At 33.1% G+C, this 9,071-nt stretch overlaps 1 protein-coding gene across 1 annotated transcript in view; it reads right to left on the bottom strand.

Annotated features, from left to right (window-relative positions):
* Window positions 1-9,071, bottom strand: part of LOC119631520 (ecdysone-induced protein 74EF) — an 85,114-nt gene that overhangs the window by 70,630 nt on the left and 5,413 nt on the right. The window lies entirely within an intron of this gene.

Raw genomic sequence — 9,071 nt, 5'->3', positions numbered from 1 at the left:
CCAAAGCAGGTCAATGTACCGAATTTTATATAAAATACCTCGAAAATTACGACTTATGGATTGAATAGAAGATCACGTTGACAGAGTACAGACGAACAGACGGGGATCGATGTAGAAAATGATTCTGAATCGATCGGTATACGAAAAGGTATATCTATCTCAAGTACACTTTCGTTTCGTGTTAGTATCCTTTGTTTGAGAAGCATCTCAGACTCAAGCTTAGCTTTTGTACTTCGTCTTATGAAAATTCTATCAGTTCAAAATTTTTCCTTACAATCTTTAGTGTTTTGTTATGTCTTTTCTCTTAGTCCTTTCGAAATGTGCTAAAAAAAAAAATAAAAAAAAAAAAAATTTAAACTATAGTTACATTTCATACAAAATATTAATGCAACTACAATTGAACCAAAATCTAGAGTTTGAAAACTTTGTACACTTAACTCTCAGGTTCAGGTCAATATCAAAATGATTACAAGTCGCCTACGCGCCCCCTACGCGGATTTGATTTTGAAAGGAAATTTATATACAAGTAAATAAATGAAGAAAATCCCTGTACGCCGTAAGGCATTATTTCATTTATGCATAATAATGATAATAATGAGCAAAAACACAAGCCTTAATATAACATAATAAGAGAGACATAATTTTGTGATTGTCTGAGTTGTTTTCTTTATAATGTTTCCATTTCTTATTGTCGTGTAATATTTTTTTTTTTTTTATTACATTTAGGTCGTGCGTCTGGCATTTGAAAATGGAAGCCGTCGGTGTGATTGACTATATATTCAAGTTCAAGGTTGAATTTGTTCGAGAAAATACTCAAAATATATATATATATATATACATATATTGTATGATAAACTAATGTGCGAGTACATGCAAGAATATATATATATATATATATATATATATATATATATACAAAAATTGAAATACATTCACATCAACATACATTAAAATTTGAAATCCTCTTTGCTATGCGTAAACATATACACACGTATCATATATATATATACCTAAGCACACTCCCACGAAACAGACGCCTATTCACGCAGTTAGCCATATAAGAAGGGGCAACGATATGAGTTTGTGCGTAAGAATTTACCTTTTACATAAAATACAGTTTTCGAATGCATGGGAAAGAAAGTAAAAAATTTTTCCACTCTTTGGGCAAATAGCTACATGCATACCTGTACTCCCCCATAATAGTTAGTATGATACCGACAGACACTGCGTAAGCACGAAACGAGCAACTAAATAATCATTATTATCATCCATACTTATTGCTAACTGACACTAACGTACATTATCAACCCATTCTATCCATTGTAGCAATGAAACTTGTTAGTGGAAATGAACGTTTTCAAGGACAAAAGCATTACCTAACTAACGAACTTTTTCTTTATGTTAAGCTTTATTTCGTTTTTTTTATCGATATTTTATTTTATTAATTTTCTTCTTTTTTTTTTATTTTTTTTTTTTTTTTGTTTATTTTATTTCTATTTGCCATCGAATTTCTGGGGTTAACGGGACTTACTGATAGATACATGCTTAGCGGCAATTGTACAAACTTGAACAGTAGGAAGAACGCAAACAAACAAAAACTGTTTAAGTTTGCGAGTATTATGTCTAGAAATGTTTATTGTCTCTCTTTTTGTCTTTCTCTTTTATTCAGCTCTTGTTAAGCTTATAGATGGTAACGGCTGCCACAGTATGAAAGAGTATAGGGATTTGTACAATATCCTTTATGTGGCGAAGCAATATCCTTTTGACCTTGAAAGTTTATTTTCATACTGAAAAATGTATTGACCTCTACTCACTTTAACTGAGCCTGCTCTATGCTCTGTCATCCTTCGTCGACGCTGTCTGTAAGGCAATCAAATCAATGGTGGTTGGTGTAGCATTTTATTATTATAAATATCATATTATTAATGAGTACTATGACTTTCTTATACAGTTTGTACACCGTTTTGTAAGAAAATTTTCATTATCATCACATTAGTACATATGTACTTGCATTCTCGATCAGACTGAAACCGTAGTATTATAACCTAACAACATATATAACATTGCAAATTACAATCTATTAAAACACATACACACATACATGTTTTGTCTTTATAAACGACAGTTTAGGGGTACTCTAGTGAACTAACATCAAGGTTTATACATATTTCGAAAGCTTCTTCGTATCAAAGAAATGTCTAGATGTCCGCAAACTTATGACATACCGTTATTGGGTTTGTACTGTAATCGTTTTAATAAAAAAAACTCTTGAGGAAAATGAAATGCAATTTTTAGCATGCGAATCGATGCCTATATAAAACATATCCATAACTCTATAATGGGATTTTACATCAAATTACCGGCAGATATCGGCAGCGTCGGTATAGTTACTAACAAAATCATTATGAAGTTTCATAAGATTTTTTCAGCTGCTAAAACTCAATATCAAACATTTTTTAAGAAATTGCGCAAAACTCTAGCACTTTCTATTATATATAATTTTTTTTTTTTTTTTTTTTTTGAAAACAATACGCAAAGGATGACAAGATGAATGAATACATTGATTGATAAATTGATATATTGATTGAAAAGTATTTGTTGCACTTGTTGTTTTATTTTCAAAAAGATAGCCCAAAAGTTTCATTTTCTAGAATAGAATATACAAAAATATGCGGATCAACTACTCGCTAAGCAGATTACATTTTATTTATTTATGCTAATAACAGTAAACTATCATGCGATAGATTCATAGAAACGAAAAATATGTTGCATGCAAGACGCGTATGTCGAATACGGGGTTTATTTAATTAAATTAACTTGAATCTGAATCTAAAGTTCATTTATTGCACACTCTTCTCTTCTATATAAAATTTAGATGGTATTGTCGTTAATATTTCTTTTCTTCCCTTCTCTTTTCTTTCCTTTTCTTTTCTTTTTCTTATACTGATTTATCTCACAGCGCATCAATAGCATCCGCTTTAAGTCGTCTATAAACTTTCTTTGCTTATGAGTTTTTGTGTGTATACGGAGAAATTGTATATATATATATGTATATATATTATAATAGGAAAGACTGATATTTCAAGTTGAAAAGAGAGGGAGGAATCTCTCCTTTGGCAAGGCAATATCCTTTCGACCTTGAAAGTTTATTTTTATATTAAAAAATTTATTGACCTTTACTGTGCGTGCGAATGAGTGAGTCTGTGTGCTGTCGCTTTTAAGTCTGTGTTATTTTTTCTACAAGCATTACGGTTTCCTGTCGTCGCAACCGTTGTTGTTGTTGTTGGCTAGATTTTTTTTTAGATTTTGCTATGAAAGTCAGTTGAGCGATGGAGAATAAATACTTTGTGATATATGTATGCAAATACAAAACATAGAACAAATGAAAAAATCAAAATGAAAAGTAGAAAAATATAGAGAAAGAAACAAAAAAAAAAAAAGTAACAAAACGGTTAAGTCATGAAATATTTCTCTAAACAAATATCTTCGATTTGCATATATATATATATATGTGTGCATGGGGATATGAAGATATGTTATGTACGAACGTGAGGTTTTTGGGAATCGTATACGTGAAACAAAGAAACGTAAAAATAATTTTTGTTATTTATCTTAAGAAAAATTTTGTTAAAAATTTACTTATAATATGAGTGGAATACAAAATAATAAAAACAACTATTAAGGATGTTTGTCTGTTCTGCTCATTTTCTGTCTGTTAACCTAAAGTAAGCAAAACAAAAAAAAAAAAAAATTAATAAAATTCATGTTTAAAATTTTAATAATTGTGATTGCTCATGACACAAACTCACTTACATATTTATCTAGTTTAGTATGAATTATTTTTGAACTTTTAAGTTTGAAAAGAAAGTGATTATTGAGCATGTAAAGCTCCAGCATTTTTGATGACTTTTATTGATATGAAAAGAGTTTGAAATATGAATATTCATAATCAGTTTACCGCTACCCAGTCTAGTTATCGAGACACTAATGAAATAATATTCTGGGAATGCCTATAATTAGAAGAATAAAGTTTGGGATGCTGAAGATTGACACAACCATTGCTTGTGTCAAGCTTGATGAAGAAGCCAAGATTATAAAAATGAGCTTATGATTTGCTTATAAACACATCCGCAATAGAGTATAAGCTGAGATAATCTCGCAAAAATAACAATATGTTATTCAAGTTGTCGCTTAAAACTTACGACCCCGTATGGATGAGTATTCCAATCTATTCTATGATCTATATATTATTTGTCACGATTACATATATATTGAGTGCAGAAAGACTCTCGATCGGTTTATTATTGTATGAACTTTAAATTTGATAGAAAATTGGTGGCCGAGTAGGCAAGCGTCTCGGTTAGCAACTTAGTGCTCGTGGGTTTAAATCTCAAGCGCGGTAGAGTTTTTAATAAAAAGCCGTAAGCCTTAGATGCTAGTGCTTTAAGGCTTTAATCTTAGAATTCATTCTCTGACCCATTTATAACCATAGGATAAAATTATTTTGCGCATTCCTTACATAGGAGAAGATATTTTAAATGCGTTCATTCGAAAATATATATAGTATAGGAATCAGGACCTGGTGAATTCATTTTTTCTTAATAATAGCAGCGATATGGGTATCAAAGAAAAAGACTTGGAAAGGAGTAGAAGGCGACAAGGTCAATATGTTAATTCTAAATTCATTTTGGCCGACGTCACGTGATGGTAGATTAATTTTCTCTAAATAATACCTTCTAGCGAAGTGAATGGTGAAACATAAGCATTCTATCCCCTTCACTTTTTTGTTTGACAATAAATAAAAGCATGGATCGTCAAAAATTTTAATGGTAAAGGATTTTCAATTCAACTTTTATTCGCGTTGATTTCCAATTCCTTGTAATGCACGTTCGCATTTTCTGCATTATTGGCAATCAATAGAACTGTTATTGTAATTGATGAAATGATTCAAATGAGAGGACTCTTTCACGTGTTGTTGCAAATTTGCATAAGAGAAAAGAACAATTCCATAACTGTAAACTTTAAAGACAACGAAAAGGGAATTTTAATCCTCGCAAACAATTTGTTGTCTTTTGAGATAAGGTATTTTTAGCAGTGAATCAAGTTATTTGTTTTAATTAAAAGCAAACGCCATGGCAGCGCTGAAGGTGACGAAGATGATGCTAATACTGATTGGCAATGTACTGTCAATAAACGGATTCAACTTGGATCATTTCAATTAAACAAAACGAAAAACATAAGTCAAAGATTAATGTTAATCAACCATCCAGCCAGCAACCAAATTTGCATTGCTGCAAATAATGGTCAAGAAGTTGATGATCACAAGAACGGAACAATCACCAATATATGTATAGCAGATGTGATGGACCGAAACAATATGATTAAATGTGACTACCTTAAGGAAGTGGAAGTGAGAGCAATAAAAGCTCTGCCTAAAGTGGGAGTTATGTTATTAACTGGATCATTAGTCCGATCAATGGAAATGCTCTGAAATAATGATGGTGCCTAAGCCCGATAAACTAGAGAATGACATAATTTCTTCCCGGCCATTAAGCCTTCTGGCCACCTCTGCGAAGATTAGAGCCAACATTGACTGACAAGAACAGATTGCCTAAATGTTAATTCAGGTTTCGCTATAAGCATTGCACGCCTGAGCAAATTTTATCGAATCGTTCAAGAAATCAGTAACGCGTTAGAAAATAAACACAGCACTGTGCAGCAGTGTTCATGCACCCGAAACAAACAGGATTCCTTTCTACGCAGTTCGTCGTTCCTTTACAAAATCGCTCCATTTTTTTTTTTTTTTTTTTTTTTGTTAAAGCAAACAAGAAAATATCAGACGTCTGCTAAAGGGATAGGGGTTCAGGCCATGCTATGCTCCATACACTATATTCATGTTAGATATGCAGCTGGTTGAAGATGCTACTGTCGCTACATATGTGGATGATACCGCTTTAATTGCAAGCAGTGAACGCAAGACCAAAGCTTCAACTGTCGTTCAAATGCACCTCAATAAGATCTGTAGATGGCTAAGCAAGGGAAATATATGCATTAATGCTGAACCTATATTATGTTTAATTTGAATAAAAGGCGATTACATTGCTATATATCTTGCCGGGCGTCCAAATTCTCAAATCAAGCTATGCTAACTACCTGAACGCATTTGGATATAAAAACTAAACGTTTATGTTGACTGATCACGATTAAGTTTGGAAAATAAATTGTTGTTCTTGTTAGTCCAGGTGAGCCATTCACATTGACACCAATGCGAAATACTTATGATCACAAAGTTTCGCTGCGCAAATATAGTGACATCGGCAAGATGTAGTGTATTACGAGCTGCTAAAACCCGAATGGACCTCCTGCTTGAGATGGCTACCGACATCAATTGGCCAAATTGAACGGTGTATCGTTGCGAAAGATAGCTGCATTAGGGGTGAACCGAAGGAAAGCCATTCTCTTGCAGCTCAAATGGGAAGTTGTATCGCATCCGATGCGCTCTGATTACGATCTGTACATCGATGTAGATCGATGTAGCGTGACTTGGCTGCCACGCGTTGTCGAAATGCTGAAAAAATGCGAAAATAGATCGATGGTTGGATCGCTGCCAAATCAATATCGTTCTTACAACACGGTATCGGTGACGTCTTAGAAAATTTTTCTCAATGAATGCATTGATCAAAATACATGCAGTCACATGCCACATGCCACATGCCACATATAACAACAACTACATATCTGCGTTGAGAATAAAGGTAATGTAAATTTAAGGGATTTGTCCCCCTTTTTGCTCACTATTGCTCAATAGATGAAAAAAAAAAAAAAAAAAAAAAATGTTGCATGCGTGGTGCGCACAGTCACGGACTAAGTTAGAAATAAATTGGAATTCAGATTTTATCGCTGATCGCAGGCGTGTACGGGCGGGAATCCGATGAAGCCCGTTTTTGGATCAAACATGAGAGCGATTTTGCCGAATAGTTGGTTATCAGTTTTTGGGAAATATCTTCACAAGATCGTAAATTATTGACAAAAAATATGAAAAACTGTCCAGCTTGACTCTCGAGATTGTCTCTGCTTCTAATCAGCCGTAAGCGTGTATGTGGATAGATTGCAATCATTTTTTTCACATTGAATTCGCAATCGATCAAGGCATGCTTCCGTCAAATACCTTTCACCTTTCTGTCTTCATCCTTTCTGTCTTCATCCAGCACTTCCCTGCTAACGCTCTAACGTTAATGTTATGTATGATAATATTTTAAGTTTTCCTTTTCTTATTTTAAAAAATCTTATAAACATATTTTCAATTATGTTTAAATACTGAGGAAAGACTTGTGCTCTCCTTATTCAGGAAACAAGTGCATTACAGTGCTTTGCATTATTATGCAATATTTTGAGAAAATTTACAAACTACGAGATATTAATGGCATCGAAAGGTGCATCTGTGCTCCGTTAAGTCGACACAATTTGTTGTTCGCAATTATTCATCGAAAGTTCACTGCGCACACAATTCATTTTTTCGTTCCTTTCATCGCGCGTCAAGAAGGCATCTTAGAAGTTCCTTACTCCTAATATTTTCCGATCTGAATACAAGGTCTATGTAACAATCTATTATTATTAAGTTTAATAATTTTGTTGCTTTATGTTTACCATTCTTTTGTTGCTTATGTTCGCTTTGATCCGAATCATCAAAAAAATGTCCTTTATATGTTTATATTCTATGCCGCTTGCCATGGCATAGACGCAACTTTTATAATAACGATCGATTCTAAAAAACAATTTCAAGTTCAATGCCTGTCCGTTCGTCCACCTAATATATTCCTTTGTACAATCGATAGCACGCAATTTTGGGGATATTTTGGTGAAATGTGATACACCGACGTGTTTTGGCCCACGAACCAACGCTATTGCAAATGATTTGGATCGGCCAGTTTTTCCATCTTTCGCTGTATTAAACACAGGGATGTAGGGTATTTAATAGTCGACCTTGCGCAACTGTAATGTTGTTTTTATTGCTATAATTCGATGCGTGATGTTTATGTATTCATTGTTCTACATGGGTACGTGCATATCTTTTCGGATATCTTGTGGGCGAACACGCCTATGTGCGTGTGGATGCGTATTACAACAATTCACACACAGCTCTCCTTTGCAATTAATTTTTTTACCCCCACCCAGCATACTTTTTTGCGTTTCGTTAACCATATTAACGCAAGTCTTCTTTTGATTTCTTTTGGCTTTTTAATGCAACACACATTCGTTATCGAATATAATCGAATATAACAATCGTGTATGCAAATGCAAGATTACATAATTCTATTATATAAATGACAACAGTACAGTTGGCTCTACTCTACTTAACTCGTCCTTAAATTAGAAAAGTGGTTTGATTCAAAGAACTCTAAAAGAAAACTCTGCCCCGTTTAGTTATCTTTATTAACTATATTGCGCTGTCAAATTCTTGTTTATATGCTAAGCATTTATCAACGTACGCAACAGACGCAAAGGTCATACAAATCGTTCGCGATGAATACATCCAAAAATTCGTTTCTTTAAGGAATATGGAGTGTACTCGTTTTAAATCCTTCGCGCTTTTACTGTTCAAATTTCAGAATAATTTCCTTTGGATGTGCGAATGGATGTTTTGATCATTTCGAAAAATGTTTTTTTTTTTTTCCTTTCTTTTCACCGATCTACTTGTGAACGGTTCAATTTTTCATCACAAGTACTTTAACGCATCTTGAAGATGACTACATTTATTTACTTTTTTTTTCTCATTTTTTGAATAGAGTAACATTTGGTTTGTGTCTTGAAGAACTTTGCAATAAGTGCAGTAATGGAATGAAACAAACGCGAAAATTGCAACTCTTCCATCATTTTAATACGAATAATAAAAGCCTCTGCCTGTACATTCATCACGAAAGTGATAGCATTATTCATTGAAAGTAGACCTCTAGTGTTAAACTTTTGATTTAAAATTTAAGCTTTTTTTTGTTTGTAATATATAGAATTTTTTGATGGGAAAATTCGTGTAAAGGGAAAGAAAAAAAAAAGGCATATTGAAGTAAATAAAA

Source organism: Glossina fuscipes, unplaced genomic scaffold, assembly GCF_014805625.2.
Source record: "Glossina fuscipes isolate IAEA_lab_2018 unplaced genomic scaffold, Yale_Gfus_2 1, whole genome shotgun sequence".
In the NCBI taxonomy this organism is placed as follows: domain Eukaryota; kingdom Metazoa; phylum Arthropoda; class Insecta; order Diptera; family Glossinidae; genus Glossina; species Glossina fuscipes.
The sequence above is the reverse complement of the archived record's forward strand: the minus strand, read 5'-3'. Positions and strand labels throughout refer to the sequence as shown.